The 24,240-nt window shown below is 32.0% G+C and overlaps 1 pseudogene; it reads left to right on the top strand.

Annotated features, from left to right (window-relative positions):
* The window catches only part of LOC143389680 (A-kinase anchor protein 9-like), a 29,195-nt pseudogene extending 5,202 nt beyond the window's left edge, over positions 1 to 23,993 (top strand).
* The last annotated feature ends 247 nt before the right edge of the window (positions 23,994 to 24,240 follow it).

Raw genomic sequence — 24,240 nt, 5'->3', positions numbered from 1 at the left:
AGGAACAAACAAATTTGTTTCTTTAATGGAACATATTCAGATTATTTCAGATAATTTCTATCTTCAATTTTGTGTGTGTGTGTGTGTGTGTGTGTGTGTGCGCGCGTGTGTGCACGCACACTTGGAATTGAACCTAGGACCTCACTCAGGCCAGGCAAGCACAAGCACTCTACTACTGAGCTACATCTTCAGCCCTGAAAAATACATAAAGCTGATTGACATCTTTATCTTTTCTAGGTGCTTTATTGCCTATTTTTGTTGTTGTTGTTGTTGTTACCATTCCAAAAAAAAACTAACACTCAGTGATCATTTATAAATGGCTTTGTTTCACCTTGTGCTTGTGTTTTAGATTTATTCCCATGTGTACACAGAATCTTCAGTCTTTTTCTCACCATTGATTGCTTCTCTGTACCACAAAATGTCATATTGTACCATAAAATTTCATTTTATATTCATAAAAATAACTATTTGTTTATTTTAACTTACACACACACATACTACAAGGTAAACTTCAGTATACTTCATAAGAGAATAAGCAAGAAGAGACTGGGCTGGGGATATAGCTCAGTGCTTGCCTAGCACCTGTGAGGCTCTGGGTTCAATCCTCAGCACTGCATAAAAAATTTATATATAAAATGAAGGTATAAAAATTAAAAAGAATAGACTAACTCTTGCTTTAACTGACTTTAGTTTCTGTTCTTATAGTAACAACACTTCTTTCTGAGGAGAACAGTGACTTTTCAGTCATTAAATTCATAGCATAATCCTTGACTGTTTGTCTTTCTAGGCAAATAACTTCACTAAAGTCTTTTCCTTTTTGAAATGTTCTCTTCTAGAACATCCCTTTCCTGTCTACCTCATATTTCTTATATGGCTTCTTTGGTTAGCTTATGATATACAGAGGCTCCAACTTTGTTTCCTCCTTTCACTAAATATCACTCCTAAAACAGATGTAACCACTTTCAGTGTTTAAACTCTTACCTTTTTACAGATGACCCCTAATTCTGCAGACCCAAATTTCTAACAGTTTATGTATCTCCACATATTCCATTAATACTCCTCTGTTCAGTTGCAAAGCTTATCATCTGCCTATGTCAACCAGATTCTCTTATGTAAGATTTAACAATAATGTTGATAGTATGGTAACAGTGTCTGTAATTAAATTAGCACTGCTCATCATCCTAATTTCTTCCCAGTATACTTTTTACAAAAATACCAAACTACAAAATTATCTGTTTCTTCTAATCTGTAGCCAGAGCAGGTAATGTTCAAATATGAAATGCTTAAAAGTTAGGTTACTCCAAACAAATTAGGAGCACTTATTCTATTCTTCCATATCCCACTGCAGGATAGAGTTTTTTTTTTTTTTACCTTATGTATATATGTGTGTTGTTTCATTATACTGTAAAGTTTTTCACAATAGGAACCAGATTTTGTCTCCTTAGTGTCCCCATTTCTTAGCAAACTCTATATGCTTGTCATTTGATAAATATCTATTAAAAGTTATCTTAAAAAGTTTTTATCAGGTTGGGAGTATAGCTCAACAATACAGCACATGCTTATTATGTGCAAGACCCTGGATTTTATCCCCAGTATCCCCCCCAAAAAAAAACCCCAAATTTTTATTAAAGAAAAATTACTAAATAACCCAAATCTTAAATTCTGCAATTTTACAATGCTGTTATTAAAACATATGTACTTTGAAAAATGATTTCAATTTGACTTGATTTTAAAAATTTAAAGTGAAATTATTGTTATTAATGTATGCCTTTAACACTTTGTTATTCTAGTTATAGACAGATCCATACCCTCCTATTCTGGAAGTGATATGCCAAGAACTGATAATAGCATGTGTTCAAAAGTAACTGAGAAAGGAACAGAATTATCGCAGCACCTTATAAGGATTGGTTTTGCTGGAACTGAAATAGATTCTGAAAATGAAGAATTAATGCTGAATATTAGTTCTCGACTACAAGCAGCAGTTGAAAAAATGCTGGAAGCTCTAAGTGAAACTAGTAGTCAGGTAAACTCCTTAATTATTACTATCTTCTGAATATTGCATAAGGCATAAATGAGTAAATATTTCTCTCTACTGTCCAACAGAAATTTATTTAGGCTTCTCTTTAATAATTGGCTGTATTTGTGATAACCAATATTAGTTTTCGTAGTCCTGTTTTTGGTGGTGAAGGTAATGTAATGATGAGCTCTTCCAGTTCAAAAACTCATTGATGTTTTAATATCCAGATTTTCTAGATTGTTACACATTATTTTTTTTATATCAAAAGAGATTTTAACTTCACTATTGTGTGAAATGTTCCATTAAAATGTTATTTAATACTATAAGGAATCTCTAAAACTATATGTTGTAGTGGAAATGTCTAAAACTATATATTGTGGTATGTCATAACATACCATTATTGTATTACATATCAAACTTGCAATTCCTTCACTTGATTTTTACATTCTTTTTATAAATATTAGTAGATTAATTCACCATACAAGTTATCTCTTGGTAGGAAATTAGTTTGAGCAGTTTTTCCTTTAAAATATTGTTCTTTACAGGCTGGGGATGTGGCTCAAGTGGTAGCGTGCTCGCCTGGCATGCGTGCAGCCCGGATTTGATCCTCAGCACCACATACAAAGATGTTGTGTCTGATGAAAACTAAAAAATAAATATTAAAATTCTCAAAAAAAATATTGTTCTTTAAATATTAAGTTTGAGAAGTTGAAAGAATGTCTTTGAGCTCTTGTTCTGATGACTGTCTTTGGTACTTTTTTCTCTAATTATTTAATATGGCATGTTTCTGCAATAGCAGTGACTATTAGATATAGTAACTATGACAAATATATATTTTGCATTTTAATACCTGATTCATTTCTATTAGGGTTAAATTATTGACTTAAGCTGTTTCTTCAATTGTTGACATTTAAACTGATTCATTTATTCCCTATTAGTTGGTTAACTTCTCATATCAATCTACCGTCCCACCCCCTGATACTTTTAATATGCTTCTGGGATTCAATGAGGAAGGAATTATCAATATAACATACATTTCTGTTGAAATATTTGTTCTTTGAATGGTCTTCATATATGACACCCAGAATTTTCTCCAGGTATTCTTTTCTGTTTGGAAACAAACTAAACCTTTTTTTTCTGTGTTAGAATATGAATTATACCTTGAAAAGACTCTTGAGATACCACATATTGTAAAGGGAATTCACTAACTGGTCAGGGAAATTCATCATAATGTATTTCCTGTTATATGGCTCAGTGGAAGAGCACTTGCCCAGTATATGCAAGGCCCTAAGTTCTATCCCCAGCACTGGGGGAAAGGATGGGGAATAAATAGTTAGATAAATATATCTTCTGGTTTGCACCTTGATTGGCCAAACTAAAGCAAACATATGCCTTATGTAGTTCCCAAAAATTCTTTTTTGTTTTCATAGATTAATTCTGAGGCCCGTAGTTAAATAGCAGATGAAATTTCTAACCTTGAGCAATTCTTGTTTCTCTAGAGCTTTCTTTTTTAGCATGTACAGAATGATTAAAGCTTCTATTTCAGTAACTCAAAAATTTACTTGAGCATCACAGAGAACCAAAGACATAATATTCTTGAAGGCTCAAATGCTTGTTATTTGCCAAGAGTAGGAAAAATGATTTATTTAAAAAAAAAATCAGTGATGGGCCTATATTCAAAGTTCGGAAGAGTTATTTTATTTTTCATTATCAACATCCTAAGTGCTTGTAAGGAAATGAAATGGTACCCGTATAATTCAGCTTCATTTGTATTATTAAGACATTAATTTTACACTCTTGGATCAGAGAATTTTATAGTCACCTTTCCTTTAGCCCAAAGTTGAGCAGACTATTTAAACTCAAACATTGACATTGTAAATGTTGTGTTGAAATGTGAAATTCCATAGTTATCATTAAAAAAATACACATTTTTACCAAGATTTACTACATTTTTAGTCTTTTATAATTAGCCTAAGTCCTGCATTCTCTCTCTTTTAGAATGCTTATCCATAAACCACTTCTAGAGTATGCGGGTCCACTGAGTCAGCTAAGTCAGTACTTAAAGCTTGAATGCATATGCATCTTAATTATCCCTTTTATTCTATGAAAGATGTATAGAATAGATAATTCTGTATTAAATTCTTCTTTTTGTTTTGTTTATGCTTATTTCAGTCATATTAGTGCTTATATTCTATGATTTGTACTTTTTCTACCAGAAAAACAACTGGTAATACTTTTTCTTTCTTTTTTTAATAATCTTATTTTATTTATCTATTTATTTTTTAATGTGGTGCTGAGGATGGAACCCAGTGCATCACACACGCTAGGCAAGTGTTCTACCCCTGAGCTACAATTGCAGCCCTACTTTTTTTTTAATATTTATTTATTTATTTTTAGTTTTTGGCAGACACAACATCTTTGTTTGTATGTGGTGCTGAGGATCAAACCCGGGCTGCACACATGCCAGGCGAGCATGCTACCACTTAAGCCACATCCCCAGCCCCTACTTTTTCTTTCTTGAAAATAAATTTTAAGTATTTAAATTTTGTGGAAGAACCCATATAAGTAATGTGTCATACCAAAAATATTTTTGCATCTTTGTGATTCCATGGTCATCAGTCCTTTCTTTTCAAACAAACTTAACCTATGACTAAAGAGAGATAATAGGTTTAATAAATATTGTTTCTTCAATTACTATTGTTTTTATTATTGTTCAATTTCAGGAGCAAGCCACTGACAGAGAACATGAGAGAGATGTGTTCCAACAAGAAATACAGAAGTTAGAACAACAACTTAAGGTTGTGCCTCGAATCCAGCCTGTTGGTGAACATCAAACTAGAGAGGTAAGAACTTTATTGGTATTGCCTATTTGTATCTTGAGTGTGAAGTAAGAGTTACATTATGAAAAACTTAAAAGTGAAAAAGGTATAAATCTTAAAAATCAGGACATTGAATGTTACTTAAATGTGAGGAGGTCATAAACCCTAAAAATGTTTGTATTGGACTAGGAGTTATAGTTCATGTGTAGAACACTTGCCTAGTGTACCTGAAGCCCTGGATTTGGATTTGATGCCAGCACCATAAAAAACAAAACATAAAAATGTTGTACTGAAATTTGGAATTATTTCCATCTTTATACATTTTCTAGTATTAAATAAACTTCTCTGCCTAATTCTCTACTCCCATCCCAACAAAACTGATAATTCTCTGTAGTCACTCTTTACTAATTATTTCCCTTTCTCTTCTCTTTTACAGTCCACTACAATGAAGTTTCCAACATCTTTTTCTTGGAATTTTATACCCCTTAGTATATTTAAACTGTTCCAATGAAGGTTACCCAAAGCCTCTTGGCTGTATCTAGTAATCACCTCTCTGTCTTCAATACTACTCAACCATTTGGAGACACTCATTACAGTCTTCTATAAGTATCTCCTTCTCTTGACTGCTGTGACACACCTACTGTAGAGTATGGTCTCTCTCCTCCAGTGTTTATTTGTCTTCTGCATACCCAAAATAAATGAGGGGTGCCTCATGACTTAGTCAGTCTTAGAGTCCTCATTCTTCCGTTTTTACATTTTCTTCCCAGTCATCTGTAAATTGCCCCACAGTTGTTCCTTTATTCCTAACATCTCTGTTGAACTCTGTACTTGAATTTTCAACTGCCTACACTGTCTCCATGTAGATGTCTCATTTTTAACATATCCAGGAATCATATTCTTGGTTCCTGATTAGCCTTTATCAAAAAGACAAAAATAAAATTATCCCTTCTTCATCTCAATAAATGTTGTCTTCTAAATCATTTTCTTTGCTAAATTCTAGAATTCTTCCTCAGTCCCACTCCTTCTCAGCCCTGATCCCAAACCACTAATGGATCAGATTTATACTACATCTTTTTATTCTTTTCACCTTTATTCATTTCCCTGTGTCTTAGTTGCCTATATGTGTGAGGTAGCCTCCTGACCAGTCTCCCTGCTTCTACTCTGTCACTCCCACTGTCCATTTTCCTCATACAGAAAACTCTACATTTATTAAACAAATGCTACATGGGAAATATTATACATATTTATATGTATATCACTTATATATATTTCTAAAGATGGCTTGTCCTGGTTATAAAGAAATTGTGCTTGAGATAATGCAATTCCAGTGTGGATCATGGCTATGCTATGTAGTAGATGTCTGACAGTAACTACGCTACTTAACCTTTCAAATCTATTTATTCATTTCTAAAATAAAGACAGTAATAGCTCCCACTGCATAGCAGTATTAGTGTGGCCCTTAGTTAACACTTAAATTCAACTACTATTATTTCTGAAAATAATTTTATTGCTGAAAATTATCTACAATTTCTAAGAAGTTTACTTGATTCATTTCTCTTAAAAGTACCTCAATGAAGTATAAAATGCCTATAAGTTCATTGTAATAAAATGTTAAATCTGCTAGAGTAGCAGAGAAGTCATCATTCCCCTTGTTTGTAGTCATTGCCCTTATTTCTAACAAATGTATTTTTAGATTTTGAAAAACAGTGACTTATTCATTGAAACTCAAAAGATAATTCAAGATCTAGAACTTTGAGTGCCATTTTGTACTATATAATTTTTTAAAAAATATTTGAAAGTTGACCTATCTTGTTCATGAAACTTTAAGATATGTTTGAATTTCCTCAGGAACATTGTGACCCATTTGTTCTCTGCTTACCCTGCCAGAACTAATCCCAGCTTCTGATTTTCTGAAGACCCAAAAATTCCAACTGTGAATACATATTATAATATGCCATTTCTTTGTACCTGTTTTATAGCCTTTTCTCATGAACTTAATCCAAAACTTAGTCAACCTATTATTCTCAGTAGCTTTATTACTGTTAAAATTCAATCCTATAATTATAATTAAGCTTGCATTTTTTTAATGTTCTGAATAATGATTGTTATTTTGTATAATTGCTTCCAAGTGTTTCACTGAATAAAGGTAGTATTCTTTTATTTCTTACCATCACTTATCTTTTTTGGAACCTCCTCTACCTCTTGATCAGAACTAATTTCATAAATTATCTTATTAATCCTTCCTGTATTCTTCTATCACAGAGCCATTGAATTGAAGGCACTTGCATATCAGTCTTCAGGGATAAGTTCTGGGATGTGTCATCATTTATTTTGGATGCAGGAGAACTATTAAGACACTAAATGTACAGCTCTCTCTTTCCACCCATCCTCATCTCTATTCTGGGATGGTGCAATGTATAGGTTGAAAGTACTTTGTAAATAACTATTATCAAAAGGTGATTCATGAAAGATTTTTTTTCAGGTTATCTTACTTCACATTCTGAGACCAAGTCAGTAAGTACTCTACAAAATTTGCCATCTTTAAGGTCATAGGTCTTAGTACAATTATACCATTACTAGATAATTCAACATTATTCCCCTCTTCCTAGCTAAAGTCTTAGTCTTAAGAGAATGAAATTTTTCTAAAAAGCGTTGAGCAAAAGCAATATTTGTTGTTTACTAGTGCTGCCTAGTTCTTATCAACTTGGGAAATATCAACCTTTGTTTGAGATAATAGTTGCTATTCTTATAAAAAATGAAATTAATATAGCATTTCAAAATGTTTTTTGAAAAAAAAATGATTTTTGAGATGAATTGAAAGTTATGAACTTTTCAAATTTTTAGATTTTTTTGTTTATTATATTTTCAGGTTGAACAATTAACAAAAGATCTAAAAGAAAAAACAGACAAGTGCAGTGAGCTGCTTCTATCAAAAGAACAGCTGCAGAGAGATGTGCAAGAGAGAAATGAAGAAATTGAAAAGCTAGAGTTCAGAGTGAGAGAACTGGAACAAGCCTTACTTGTTAGCACAGACAATTTTCAAAAGGTGTGACATTTTGAGTTAACTTTATTAAGTATTTTAATGAAGAAAAGTTTGATACACAAACATCAGAGCTCAAATAAGAAAGCTTGAGGATGGGGGCAGATGGGAAAGAGCCTTCATTTTTATCTGAGAAATGCATTTTAAGTGTCAAAAGTTCCTGTTTGACTCTATGAAAGTATTCAAGACTGAATATCTATAACTTTTTGATATTCACTAATGTAGTTTGTCCTCCTAACTGGTCAGAGAGAATTGCTACTTATCCAAAAGGAAACACACACACACACACACACACACACACACACACATACACACACATACACACACACATTGAATAATCAATATTTAATGTCTGAAAATTTGAGAACATTCTTATATATTTAAAGGTAGAGGACCAGAAACAATTTGGAGCCTTAGAAGCTAAAGCAGAATTGTCTCTAGAACTGCAACTGCAAGCACTCTACCACTTTATTTTTAAATGACAAAATATGTTTTGAGTTATTTTAAAATCAGTTACCTTGAAAACATCATTTGAACAAAATGAAATTTGTGGTCTAAAACCAAAGTATAGACTTTCTCAATTCAGTGCCTAGATTGATCTTCAAGACAATAAACATGTGAACTGATAAGCTTATGAAGGAAGTTTATTCCAGGTTGAGAAGATAACTAGTGTGAGCACTTTGAAGCAAGAAGAAATTTAGAGAGTGAGAAAGGACAATTTAGCAGGTATGGGCTGAGTGAAGAGGACAGTGGAGAAATGTAGTAGTTAGGACAAAAGGCAGCATCTTTTTTCTCCTGTTTGTGCTATGGGCATTGAGTTTTTGCTCCCCTCTACTGTGAATTTGGGTTTGCTTGCTTTCCTTTTTCTTTTTAAACTTTTCCCTGAGAATTGATAGTGTTGTTTTACAACATATGAAGCTTGTGCTTAAAAGATTAATAATAAAATAGGAATGGGAATTTAGCTCAATGTGGGTTTGAATCTGCAGCACCACAAAATAATAATAACAAGAAAGTAACTATAAAGTTATCCTGTGTTGCCCTTCTCCCTCCTTCTTAACGAGAAGGATTCAATTAGGCATGGTGCATGCCTGTAGTCCCTGCTTCTCAGGACGCTGAGGCAGGAGAATGAATCACTTGAGCCAAGGAGGTTAAGGTCAGCCTAGACAACATAATAATACCCCTGTGAGAACAAGAAAAGAAAATTTACCTTTAGAGCTATAGTAATCATAACTTTTATTGTCTACTAATAGTTTTCCTAAAACATATAATACTCAACATTGTATAGTAGTAAATAATTTTAAATGTTTAAAATGTTTTTAATTATGTTTTTGTCTCTTTCCATAGAATTTTTCTCAGAACATTTAAATTTATTTTAACAAATACTTATTTTCCTTAAATATCATAGAAGTATTTGTTAATAAGTACTTGGAAATCTGTTTACAAAACTAATTTAGACATCAGCCAAAATGACGGTTCAGCGAATGTGTAGTTCAAAGAAGAAAAAAGGAATCCATAGAAATTACTATAGTTGAAATGATCCATGAGAAGGATCGTTTTCCCATTTTTATGTAACATCTGAGAAGTTCTTGTTTATTAGGTTTGGAGTTTTCATTGAAGGTAGTGAGCACATTTATTTTTGTGTAACTATTTCTGTATATTTGAAAGGAATTAATACTTAATGATTTATCTTAAATACTGAATAATCTCCTCCCCCAAAAAATGAACCTTCACAACTGGATCTAAAAGTAGTGGTAGTTGATAAAGGAATCTTGGTGTAGCTTACTAGTTGTTTCTCTTCATTTGTGTGTGTGTTCTGGGGGTCAAAGGGCATCACACAAGCATTCCATCACTGAGTTATTTCCTTAGCCCTAATTCTATACATACATACATACATACATACACACACACACACACACACACACACACATACACACACACAGGTTTTTTTGTTTTTGTTTTTGTATTTTGAGATGGAAGCCATTAAGTATAGTGCCAGGCTGGCTATAAACTCCAAATTACAGGGTTCAAGCAATCCTTTCACATCAGCTTCCTGAGTAGCTGGGACTACATTCATGTGCCACCATGCCCTATTATTTTTATTATCTTTTGAACGTAATATATATCTACTAACAACTTAATTTCCTGAATTAAGTTTCTAATACACATCTACCTTTTACTCAGGATTATAGCACTAGAAGTTCAGAACTACAAGAAACCATCGAGAGCATCTGTTAACTGACTTTCAGTTTTTACAGATAGAGACCCAGAGCCAAAGATGTTGAGTGAATATATACAGATTAAAATAGCAGCTGACCTTCATTTACTTGCTTTAAATAACTATAATGAGTATTCTATCAGAACTCCCTCCCTTACCTATAACTGAATAATGAATGTAGAATTAAAACATATGTCTTTTAATGAAAATAACTTAAGCATTTTATCCTGAAAACTAGGCAAATGTTTTCAGATGTCCTATTGAGTATAAACATAAAGATATCCTTATGTATCATTATAGTTGAGATGTTCAAATATTCCCAAAACCTAGATTTGAATAAAACATTTTTTTTGAAAGTTCATTAAACTACGTAGAAATGTGGGATGAATAAAAAGAAGAAAACAGTTTCTTATAGGAGAAGGAAATATTGTGGAGACAATAGTTATTTTGAGAAAAGAATTTCTTCAATAAATTTTAGCTCTCTGTAGAATTAATGAGCTCTAGTTTACAGATAGCAATAGTAAATAATAGTTAACTTTGCTGAGGGCTGAGTCTAGATAGTATATTAAATGCCTTATCCCATTAACCCTTAACAGTCTCGCTGGGAATAGGTTCTGTTCTAAAATATCCTAATTTGCCAATGTGTGAGCTGATCCTTAAGAGAGGTTAGTACTTAGTACAGACAGAACTGATTCTGGAACCCTATGATGCTATACTGCCAGAACACTGAATATATTTTGCTTGTTAGTGAAAAATATTAAAGACTGTCATTCAACATTTATTATTAAACTGTTTCTGCATGTAAAGCACTTTTGTTCAGTTGTGAAATCAACACCAGACTTCAAGGAATATGCTATCTAATTAGTGGAACATATAAGTTTTTTTTAACATTTTTTTAAAGTTGTTGATGGACCTTTATTTTATTTTTTGATTTTATGTGGTGCTGAGAATCGAATGCAGTGGCTCACACATGCCAGACAAACATTTGCTCTACCACTGAGCCACAACCCCAGCCCCTATACTTTTTTTATGAGAAAAAAAAAACACTTAAAAATAAAATAAAATAAAACTCAAATAGGTACAAATTAGTGTCATCCTAATAGTCTATATATCAATTGGTAGATAAGTAAAACAAGTTTAAACCTTTCTAATGTTCTTCTGGTTTTGGTGTTGTTATAAGACAGCCTGAAACTAGAGTCTGCTTGAATAACAAGAATGTTACATAGTGTCATTTGGAGAAATTAAGGTCTGATGTGATGTCTCAAGTTCAGCTACTTAAAATAAAAATGTTAGTACTTTAAACCAGTCCTTCTCTGCATATGAACCAGCTGGGGATCTTGTTAAAGTGCAGGTCTTTTTTTTTTATCTTTTTTTTAAAAATTTTTAGTTGTAGAGAAACTAAATACCTTTTTTTTCCTAATGTGGTGCTGAAGATCAAACCCTGTGCTCATGCATGCTAGGCAAGTGCTCTACCACTGAGCCACAACCTCAGCTCCCAAAATGCAGATTTTGAGTGCAGCACAAGATTCTGTGCATCAAACGTGCTCTCACATGATACCTATTCTGCTGCTCCAGAGACTACACTTTGAGTAGCAGGGCTTTTAAGACATAGAGCTAAGACTTTGACTATTAAGTGATGTCACAAGGAAAAAAAGGTCATGTGAGGTGGGGCAGCAATTTTGAACTTAAATAACTATGTGTATGTTGATTTTATAATACCTTGTCATTAAAATTTGTTATAGAAGAGAAGAATAGGTGTAACTACTGTCAGATAACTTTGAAGAAGATACAGTCATCACAATTTTCAATAAACTAACCTGGAAATTATATATGTACAACCACTAAACGTGTTTTAGTGTCTACAAAATTTAATATCAGTGTTACAAAAAATTTTAAATAGAGGTCTTAGACATTAGTTATTAGAACAAGATAAATTATAGTTTATGACTGGAACTCCCCAGGTTCAAAAGGTGGTTTCACCACATAGTAGACATGTGACCTCAGGACAAGTTACTCCTTGCTGTAACTCCCTTCCTTACTTCTGAAATGGGGTTAATCATAGAATAGAGCTCCTAAGGTTGTAACAGGCTTTTTAAAAAATAACAATATATAAAGCACTTTGTACCCATGCCTAGCAGTAATTCTCTATAAATAATAGCCATTATTTAGTATTGATACCATTTCTGTTTAAGAAATATTAGGCTGATTTTTTTTTCCTTGCTGACGTCTCTTTTTAGGCTGATTTTTAAGACCTTGCCTTGCCTGTGCTAGAATGATTCTAATTATGTGATGTATCAGTATATAAGCAACATATGCCCCTTTTCAACTTTAAGGCACTAAATGATTTAAAGTTGGCTCTGAGCCAGTTACTACTAAACACTGCTTCTGCATCTTAGGTTGCTGTTAATGCAACATTTTTGATCATCAAGTAAATATATGTTTATAAATTCATTTATTAAATATTAAGTAGCTGTGAAGCAGTGAGCTAAAGTGACTGCTAATGTCCTCAATCAAACCCATATTTTTAAATAGAGCAATAATTAGCTCTTAATATTCATCATCAGGTTCATTTTTTTTTGTATAACCATCAAAGAGGATTATTTTACTTTTATTACTAATAATCCATCTTCAAAAATTAAATTTCTGTTTTCCTATAAGTAAGAGCTCCCTGATTTTCTACTAAAATTATTTTGTTTAACTTACTCTGCAATTCAGACCTAAGGATCTCTTGACCTTATTGTGTATCTCTGCTTCCATCTGCTTAATCAAACCACAAAGCAGCCAGGGCATTCAATGAATTATAATTAGATATTTGTGGGACTATATTAAGTTAGTTTTATTTGATACTAGAATAACTGAATTAATTCTACAATTTTTCTAAGCTTTTCAATAGCAACTGACTTAATTCTAACTGAATTTAACATAAGAGTTAGCATGTGGACTACTCCTTTCTGTGACTCTTTCTGCTTATGGTAGAAAATGTTTCCTGGTGTCCTTCTTTAAGGTGTCTTCTGCTTGGGCAAGATGGTTTAAGAATGTGCAGGTGACAGGCACAGTGGCACACACCTATAATCCCACAACTCAGAAGTCTGAGGCAGGAAGATTGCAAGTTTGAGGTCAGCCTCAGCAACTTAGCAAGACCCTAAGCAACTTACTAGGCATGACTGTATCTACAAACTGTAAAATGAAAAAAAGGGCTGGGGATGTGGTTCCATGGTAAAGCTCCCTTGCGTTCAGTCCCCAGTGCCAAAACAAAAACAAAATAAACAAACCAAAAAACAAAAAAAAAGAATGTGCAGTGTGAGCATGTCTAGGAACCATACAGGTATGGCTGGCTTAGAAAACCACTTTCCTTTATTCTTATGAATTAAGCATATGTCTTTTATAAAGCAAATACAACATTTTTTTTTAAATTTCTTTTTTAGTTGTAGTTGGACACAATATGTTTATTTATTTTTATGTGGTACTGAGGATCAAACCTAGTGCTTCACATGTGCACAACAGCCCCAGCCCCAACATTCTTAATTCTATCTCGACAAACATCTGTATAAAGTTTTTTTTCTTTACTTTTCATAATTTTGATATTAAAGATAACAAACTTAGAAGAACAACTAGAGCAATTTATAGATGAGCTTGAAAATAAAAATGAAGAAGTTCAGCAACTTCATATGCAATTGGAAATACAGAAAAAGGAATCCACTACCTGTCTACAGGAACTTGAACAAAAAAATAAATTATTCAAGGTAACTATTTTAGAAAAAAAATTTCTATAAAGAGATAATAAGTTTTGCTCCTATGTAGTTATAATAAACATTACTAAGTCCAGATCTAAATAATACTCACTCGAAGAACACTAGCAAGCAAATAGATTTGCATGGAACTTATTTTTCTGTTTATAATTAAATTTTTGAGATCTTTTATTAAAATATTTCAAGAATTATTGATCTACATTATGTCTATTTTTTTTTACTTGTACATCGTAGGAAATGTATTTTTTATAAGACTTAATTGAAACAATGTTGTGAAAAATGCCAGTCATGAATACATCCAACTATGATAGTTATTTTTGTCACTAGGATGAAGTGGAGAAATTGAGATTTGCCATAATGGATCCTGAGGCTGTCTCTACTCATGACCAGCATATGCTATTTGGGAAATTTGCTCAAATAATACAGGAAAAAGAGGTAAAAATTGATCGATTAAATGAGCAAATTAGAGACTTTCATCAACAACTTAGACTTACAACAGATAACAAGGTATACTCATTTAAAATTGGTTATTATCTGAAATCTAATAGTTAAATAGAGTAATTAGCTTTGGATGCCATCTGTTATAGACTTAATTCAGTATTTTATCCTTTCCAATAAAATGTACTAATGTTGACAATATCCTATTAGAGAATCAAATACTAAAAGCATAAGCCACTTATGTGTAATAGAACTTCCAGAATGATGTTCTAAATAAGGTCTTTGTTTGATGTGATAAGGGAGGTGTTGGTCTATATTGAAAGTAACATAAGGTGTCTGACAAGCTATACACCTTTTGTGCCTGATCATCTTTAAGTTTTTACCCTAAAATAAAACAAAATTTTAAAATATGAATACATACTTTTCTGTGTTTCCCTTTTTCGAATTAACTAATAGGATTTTGAAGAAAAAAATGAACTGTTAAGGGATCTTGAAGCCCAAATAGAATGTCTAAAGAGTGATCAAGAACGTATGAAGAAAAATAGAGAAGAAGAAACAGACAAGCTCAATGAAGTGATTGAAAAACTTCAGGAGGAATTGTCATATATTAAACAGAATATGTTGTTGGATACCAATTCCCCCTCAGAACAAGAGGACAGCTTGAAACATCAGTTGGAAAAAGGTTATAGCTGAAAAGCTGGCTTTGGAACAGCAAGTAGAAATCACTAATGAAGAAATGGCCTTCACAAAAAATGTACTTAAAGAGACCAATTTTAAAATGGATCAGCTAACACAAGAATTAGTCAACTTGAAGAGAGAACATGACCATAAGGAAAAAATCCAAAGTATACCAGATGAAAGTGTTAGCATGACTATAGATGATCTCAGCAAAGACCAAAACGAACTGGAAGTAATCCATATTGAAGATGTTCTTAAACCCCCTGAGAACAAGATGTATCTCAGATCTTTTGAAGAAAGCACCGAAGTTTCCAGAAATTTGGAAACAAAACTGCTACAGCTTGAGAGCTCTGTTAGCACAAAGGACTTAGAACTTATCCAGTGTTATAAACAAATAGAAGACATAAAAGAACAAGGCCAATCTGAAACAGAAATGCTTCAGAAGAAGATCGTAAACCTACAGAAAGTACTTGAGGAGAAAGTAGCTGCTGCTCTTGTAAGTCAAGTCCAACTTGAGGCAGTTCAGGAATTTGTGAAATTCTATCAAGATAAAGGAATAGCTTCATCAGAACTTGAAAAGGAAAATATGCAGAATTTAAATCAAATAACAGAAAACAAGATGGAGTCAGATATTTCTGCATTAACCTTGAGAATATCAGACTTAGAAAGACAAGTGATTGAAATGCATACTACTTTGATTTCAGAAAAAGAACAAGTAGAAACTGCAGAGAAAAATGCTTTGGAAAAAGAAAAGAAGCTGATAGAACTGCAGAAGTTATTGGAGGACAGTAAGAAAAAACTAGAAGGAAAAGAAAGGAAAAGAAGCCCTCATGGAGATTTTGTTCTCAAGGTTAGTTTTATATTTGAATTTTTCAAATAAATACCCTAAGAAACTCTTTTTTTTCCTTTTCTTATTAAGCTGATTGGTAATTTACTAAGCCAAACAGTTCTGCTGACACCTACCAATTTATACATAATGGGATTTTATTTAAAAAATCATACTGTTCTTAAAGAACTTTAGACAAACTAAAGAGTTTGTTGGAGCAAAAAGTGCTACATGCATTGTGCAACACTCAGAAACAGAAGAGATTCGAACAGCTTCACTGTGCAATAGTGGATGGATTTAGAGGCAGAACTCACAAATAAAATTCAGAAATTGCTTGATTGGTCATGGCTAGACCTTGTTTGGATGTGATTTGATTGGTTGATTGCCTATAATTGGCTGAAACATAGTTGCCTATTATCATTGGCTGAGACTTAGTAGTTGATTATACTCTGTTCATTTGTTTCCCTACCAAGTTATATTGCAGTTTCTTACACAGAAACTCAAGGTATAGAGACCAGATTAAATTTAACACTATAGGGTCATTTTATTATCATTAGAATAATGGGCCCTAATTATATTTTGTGATCTTCAAACATCTTTATTCAATCAGGGTTGTCATTAATTAGAACAGTTCAAATAAATATGGAAACATTAAATTTAGCAAATGTCCTCTAGAATTTCTGTGGATATTTTCCCCCTTAATGTACCTCTACTAAGTATGTTATGTCATCATCTCTTTTAAGTACTATAGTACACCCTATAATCATCAACACCACAGTAATGTATATTCATAAGTATTCTATACATTCTAATCTTGCACCGAAGACAGTTTATTAATAGATGATTTTAAATTAATACCAGCACAATTTTTTTTTTGGTTGGGGGAGAGCTTTATAAAATGGTCATACCACACTTTTGCAAAAACAATTTTGGCATAAAATCTGTGAAAGTTATGTAGGTGAGATACAATTATAAAAATATCAAAATATATTCATATTGAATTAACATATGAGTAACAAGTTATTAGCTTGGCAAATTTTATGCCTCATAATATACTTTATTCTTCTTAGGAAAAATTTGTAACTGACCTAAGTCTACTTACATAAAGATCAGAAATTGCAGTTATTTCTTAGTGTATGACAGACATGACAAGTTCCCTCACTTAATAAACTTACAATTTCAAGTACCAGAAGTTCAGTCTTATCTGCCCCAGAAGATTGATACATTGGGATTTTATGTCTACTTAATTTATATTGGCAAAGGATAATAATTTCATTCACTATACTTTTTCTTCCTAGCTCATTGGAATTGCATATTACTGTAGGTAATAATTATTAAAATATTAATATAACTTTTTAGGTACAACTTATAATAATTATCTTTGAGCTCATATCTTTTGAGGAAAGTAATATAAATATGAAACTTTTGAGTGGCACAAAGAATATTTTTATCAATAATTTATAAATGTTATATATATTAATGGCATGATTTGTCTTTCATTCCCAGAAAATCTTTCTTATTTCCTTAAGAATACAAAATGATGGTTCTTAAAATGTTTCACTGTTTGTTAAAAGAGCATTTATCACTAAAACCCCTAGGCAGTCAGTCTTGGAAAAGCTTCATTAGAATGTGTAAATGCTTTGAATTTAGCTCTTTTGTTTTTAATGATGTATTTCTTATGTTTTCTACTGTATCCAGACAACTACTGAGTTAATAAATGCCAGTGGAGAAAGTGGATTTTTTGAAGAACTTGAGGCTCTTAGAATTGAGTTAGTGGCTACCAAAGAAGAACTTGCCACTTTCCAAGAAAGGACAGAAAAACTTCAAAAAGAGCTTTTGGTAAGACAAGTAACATAACTCCTAATTCATTCATTTCTACCCATCTTAATTCCCTTTCAAATTGTCCTATAGAAACAAGTCCAGAGCCATAACTTAAAAACTAAATTTACAAGTCTTTTTGAAAAATTCATTGTTATAAATCTATTCACCATCTCCTTGCTTGTTTTGCTAGGAATCTTTATATTAGAAGAATGCTTTTAATCTCTAGTCTTTTAGCAAAGGAAGCGAAAAACTGCTGTTAAAGAGAACTTAAATCCCCTTGGAAACAAAAGTAAAGGCTAATAAAATTATTTCAATTTTGTAGTAACCTGTGACCATACATACATGCGAAAGTATATATGTATTACAGTTTCCAAAGTGTTTTTCCTATTATCCTGAGGCAAGTGAACATATAAATGAAATTATACTCTTTCCCTCTCCACTGTAAGTTCTTCATTTGATGTGCAAGATTTTCAACTTAATTCATCTGTGTTTTAGGTAAAAGAGACAAATATGGCATCTCTTCAGAGAGATTTAAGCCAAGTTAAGAATCAACTTGTCGAGGAAAAAAAGAAATTATCCCACTTCTTAATAAAAGAGGATAAGTCTGAAGTACCAACAAACAGAAACATCTGCTTAGAGCCACTTCCTATTGTAGTAGGTAAAAACACTGCATCCCAAATGGACCAAATACTCAAGGTCAACATGAGCAACCAGACTCCACAAATTCTTATTAAAAATGCAGGAATTCAAAATGATATACAGACTAACTGTTCCTCAGAAAAAGTCTCTGAAATAATTAGGCAATTTACTGAAAGAATTGAACACATACAAGAACTTCATGCCACTGAAATTTTGGATATGGAATCCAGACATATTTCAGAAACTGAAACTTTAAAGAAGGAACATTATGTTGCTGTTGAGTTACTGAGAGAGGAGTGTGGTACATTGAAGGCAGTGATACAGTGTCTGAGACCTAAAGAGGTATTTATTTTGTTGTTGTCATGTGGGGGAAGTTTCCACTGTTGTCAACAATCTGTTTTTAAGCAAAAATTTTAAAAGAAATTTGAGAAATATCTCTTCTTTATACTATTAGAATTTAAGTGTCCCCATTGTATTAGATAGTAGAGTTCTTATGTAAGTTTGCAACTTGTTATGATTCCTTAAATAATAACTATCTCTTCTTACTATGGTAATATCCTTAAGGAAAAAATTATAGACTTGTTATAAATCATAGTTTCATTTCAAGTATGCTTAGATTGAGTTTTTTTTCTTTTTCTTTCCCTTTTTTTTTTCTTTTTACAGCATTATAACAGCAAAATAGTTCATTGGGTTCTGTTTTTATTAAAACAAAAATATTTATGTATGTTGTTTCTTTTTTCTAATTAGGGATCCTTGATTCCTGAACTAACGTATTTTAATGCTTACAAAACTAGAGAAATATATTCCAGTGGTAAGTTATATAAAATTCTGGAATGTTTATAGTATTTGATTAAAACGTGTTATTTTTGTTTGAAGAGGGTATGTTTTTTATTTTTGTTTGTTTGTTTATTTAACAACAAATGATTGTGTTCTTTATTTTAGATTCTGGATCAGACTGGAGTCAGGGAGTTTATCTTACACAAAATCAGGGATTTGACACAGCATCGGAAGGACGAGGAGAAGAAGGTGAAAATATAACAGAATCATTTCCAAAGAAAATAAAGGTACTGAAAGATAAATATTACTGAAACATAATATATTTTAGTAAACTTAGCCAGTATAATTTCTATGTTGAACATAGTAGTTTATTTAAAGTTATGTACTGGATCTCTGAAAAAAACTGTATAGCAAGAAAGATCGAAGGAAGGGGGAGAGAGAGGGAGAAAATATGCTGCCCTTCACTCCTTCCTTTCTTCCAGAATTAGTGACCAGATCTTTTGGTCAATTCTCTGTTAACTAGATATTGAGAAAAATGGATGTTGGAAGTAGCATCCCTGGTTGCTCAAACAATGTCTAGTACAGTCCACCCCATCAAATAGAAGCAAAAGGTAGCACTCACCTCATGCTTCAAATGAAAACAGGCTAAAATAAATGACTTAAAAGAAAAAAAAAAATCCATGAGAATCTATTTCATTTTATTTCCATATTCCACAAATAATAATATATTGTATTTTATTTTATTTCCATATTCCACAAATAATAAAATACAATATATTAAATAATTATGTTATGAAGATTTAAAAAAATAATTTTTATTATTGCTGATTTTGTTTGCCAAAATTATAAAAGCAGTCTCAAGGAATGGAAGTTTTTCTCACGGTATTTCTTTTGGTCAAATCAATGGCTAATCATTAAATCTAGGAAGAGTACATTAGCTAAACTGAAGGAACTTAGAGGTGAAAGCTATGGAAATCATAGACCATCTGTTGCAATTGACTTAGCTCTCCACAGGAAGAAGGCATTTAGTAAAGGTTCCTGGAGTTTCTTTTCTGCGGTTCCTTTTCTAAATCTATTTTGCTTCATAATGCTATATTGCTTAATATTTCTCCTTGTAGCTCTCATTTTTTCAGCATTTGGAGAAGTTGTCATAACTTTGGCTTTTGGATTTTGGTTTCTAGGGATTACTGAGAGCTGTTCATAATGAGGGCTTGCAGGTGCTTTCTCTCACTGAGTCACCATGTGGTGAAAGAGAAGACCATTCTATTCAACAGGTTTCAGAATTTTGTCTAGAAGAGAGAAGATCTTATCTTAATATCATCTCATCTCTTAAGGATTTAATTACCAAAATACAAGTGCAAAGGGAATCTGAGGTACCCAAAGAATATTATATTCTTTGTAGCATTATTATTTTTAATGACAATAATGAACTTTGTAAATTAAATTCTTTTTTATATGAAATTTCACATAAATTATTGTCTGTATTTTCAGACTCAAAAATACATACATTCTTTTAAAAACCTATTTTGGTTAGTAGAATGTTTTAAAAACATGTAAACATGTTTATTTGAAACCTAACTTTTGTTATTTGTACTCTGCTAGGTTAATGATAATTCTCAATCTCATAAGAGCCTCCCGGGCTGGTGAGGGGAATTTCTACTTGCTCTCCAACATGTTTTCTTAAAGGAGCACAATGTTTTGCTAGCTGCTTTTCAGATTTAACTGACAGCTCTAGGCACTAAAGATGCAGTTGGATTATTAAAGTGTTTGGAACAGTGAATACAAGAACAAGTATCAAAACAAAATTTTATTTTAAAGAATACTATTTTTAATAGTAATAAAAAAATCAGTTGCTGATTTGTTTTAGAGTCTTAATTTAAGTATGAAGATAAGCATTTTTAACAGGGGCCACTAAGAGTATTTAGGAGAAGAACATTACCTTTTGTCTTATATTAGAAAGTAAGAAAAAGTTAAAATTAATGAGATAGTCCTCAAACTTGGAAATTTAGAAAGAGCTGTAAAACCTAAAGAAAAGAGAAGGAATAAGATACAGTCACTTCTCATTATTTTCAGTAGTTATATTTTATAAACCTACAAGGAGTCATTGCTCCTGTGGGAAATACAGAAATAGGTTACTGCAAGCCTCAATCACAATATTTTCATCAACCAGTCAATATATGATCTTATTTTCTGTGTGGTTGTGTTTAAAGAAATCTCATATGGGGAGGGGAGAAGAAATGTATCTCAGTGGTAGAATGCTTGCCAAGCATACTCTTGGCCCTGGGCTCAGTACTCAGTGCCATTAAAAAAAGAAAAAAGATACCCTCTGTGTTGTATATTATTCATTAATGTTTAACACGGCCAAGAGCAATCATACAGAAGCTTATCTAACACACTTTCCCCCTTAAAGCACGTCACAGATTTCTTGCAATTAGGAACACCAAGCCCTTCATTTGTGGGCCATTTAAAACCATGAAATCACAGATAAAAAGCACAATATGGAAAAACAAGTTACTAAACAGGACATTTGTGTACAATATGAGAGCTAAAATACAAAGGTAGAGTATGCCCTTGTTTAACTTAGCCAGGAACATGTGCATGAGGAAATTTAATTTTTTTACTACTCTAACTATGTCTGACAAAGCAATACAAGTATTGGTTTGAGGGTTACAAAAACTTTTTATCAAGTAGACAAATCTGAAAACACAGGATCCATTAATAATGAGGATTAACTATAATAAAGTAAAAAACATTAATGAAATGTACAGTACAATATAGAGGATAAATCATTAAAAATTGGTTCCTTGAAAATGCTAATAAGAAAATCTTTTCTGGAGAATTTATTATGATTTTTAAATGTTATAAATAAATATGAGATCATAATTAAACATGTAACAAATAAAATAACAAAATATTATAAATTATTTTATTTATACAAATAAAAAAATTGAGGTGAAATTAAAAAAAAATCACTTATCAAAATTCATGCTGGAAGAAACAGAATACCTGAAAAGACCTACAACAGCATCAAATCAGTAGTTGAAAATAGACAGAAGAAGCTTATTATCTAAAATTGAAGTACCACATGCTCAAATTAATGACAAGAAAATGACCTTGAAAAGAGAACAAGAAAATGATAAACCAAACCTAGGTATGTTACAAAACAGACTCATATAATTATACAAATGGGTGAAAATATTTTACTTTACATTATTATTACTCAGTTAAAACATTTCCTTTCAGTGGTATTGATTTCTCATTTTCATAACATTAATTATAGTAATTACTGCAGTGTCTAGAGAGGATTGTCAAATTGATTTTAAACAACTGTATCTAATTTTAAATACAGTAGCCTTACCTTGAACAAGTTAAACAAATTAATTTCATGGTCTCTTTTTGTTTGTTTGTTTGTTTTAATTGGTTATACATGACAGTAGAGTGCATTTATGCACTTTGATATATCATGCATAGATGGGATATAATTTCTCATTTTTCTGAGTATACATGTTGAAGAATCATATTATTCATGTAGTCACATATATACATACAGTAATAATATCTGTTTCATTCTACTATCTTTCCTATCCCCACATTCCCTCCCCTCTTCTCCCATCACTTCCCTCTACCTAATCTAAGGTAACCATATTCTTCCCTACTATCCCCCACCTTATGTGAATTAGCATTCACAAATTAGAGAAAACATTTGGCCTTTAGTTTTATGGGATTGGCTTATTTTGCTTACCATGATATTCTCCTACTCCAACCATTTTCTGGCAAATGCCATAGTTTTACTCTCCTTTAAAGCTCTGAGTAATATTCCATTGAGTATATATACCACATTTTCTTTATCCATTCATCTGTTGATTGATACATAGGTTGGTTCCATAGATAAGCTATTGTGAATTGAGCTGCTATAAACATTGATACAGCTGCATCACTATACTGTGCTGATTTTAAGTCCTTTGGGTATATAAACCAAGGAATTGGATAGCTGGGTTAAAGGGTGGTTCCATTCCCAGTTTTCTGAGGAATCTCCATACTGCTTTCCATAGTGGTTGCACCAATTTGTAGTCCCTCCAGCAATGTATGAGTATGCCTGTTCCACCACATCCTCGACAACATTTGTTGTTGCCTCTATTTTTGATGATTGATTGCCATTCTGACAGGAGTGATGTGAAATCTTAGAGTAATTTTGATTTTCATTTCTCTAATTGCTAGAGATGTTGAACTCTCTTAAAGCTGTACATTAAGAAAGGTGTTTTATATACTAGAGAATAACTACCTAAAGGAAAAGGAAATCCAAAATTAAAGTAGCCATTTCTTTTTTAATCCCTCTTTTTAAAAATTTAACTATAACAACATACAGAAAAGTGAACAATTCAACTCTTCAGTATGACATTATTTTTTTATTTTTTTAATATTTATTTTTTAGTTGTAGTTGGACTTAATACCTTTTTTTAAATTTATTTATTTTTATGTGGTGCTGAGGATTGAACCCAGGGCCTCGCACATGCTAGACGAGCACTCTACTGCTGAGCCACAACTCCAGCCCCAGTATTACATTATTAAATGAATGTCTGTGGAGGAGACATTGTTTGTGTTAAGAAGTAGAACATTGCCCACATCCTAAAGGCCCCCTCTAAAAATCAGGTTATCCTGATTTTTCTTTAGTTTTATTACTAATTTATATATTCCAAAATCATATATGTTTAAAGTGTTTTTATATTTGAACTTTATATTTTATGTCTTGCTTCTGTCACCTTCCTGAATTATCCCAACTTACTGCATTTATCTATAGTTCATTTTTGTTACCATATAGAATTCTCTTGTTTGGATATTCAACAACTTATATTTCATTCTGTGGTTGATTAGATTTGGATTGTTTCTACTTTTTAGCTATTAGAATTATTGCTGTTGTGGACACTGTTGCAAAGTGTTTCTGATGCAATTGTACTTATGTCTTTCTAGGAGTGAAATTGCTGGGTCATAGAATTCATATCTTTAAATTTATTAGAGAACCCCAAACTATTTTAAAGAGTAGTTTTGTTAGGGGCTCACAGGTAGAGTGCTCACCTAGCACATTGGAGGCCCTGGGTTTGATCCTCAGCACCACATAAAAATAAATAAAATAAAGATATTGTGTCCGGCTACAACTAAAAACTAAATATTTTTTTTAAAGTAGTTTTGTCAATTTGTGCATGCACTAGCAGTATATGAGAGT

This window comes from Callospermophilus lateralis, unplaced genomic scaffold, assembly GCF_048772815.1.
Source record: "Callospermophilus lateralis isolate mCalLat2 unplaced genomic scaffold, mCalLat2.hap1 Scaffold_63, whole genome shotgun sequence".
Taxonomy (NCBI): domain Eukaryota; kingdom Metazoa; phylum Chordata; class Mammalia; order Rodentia; family Sciuridae; genus Callospermophilus; species Callospermophilus lateralis.
The sequence above is the reverse complement of the archived record's forward strand: the minus strand, read 5'-3'. Positions and strand labels throughout refer to the sequence as shown.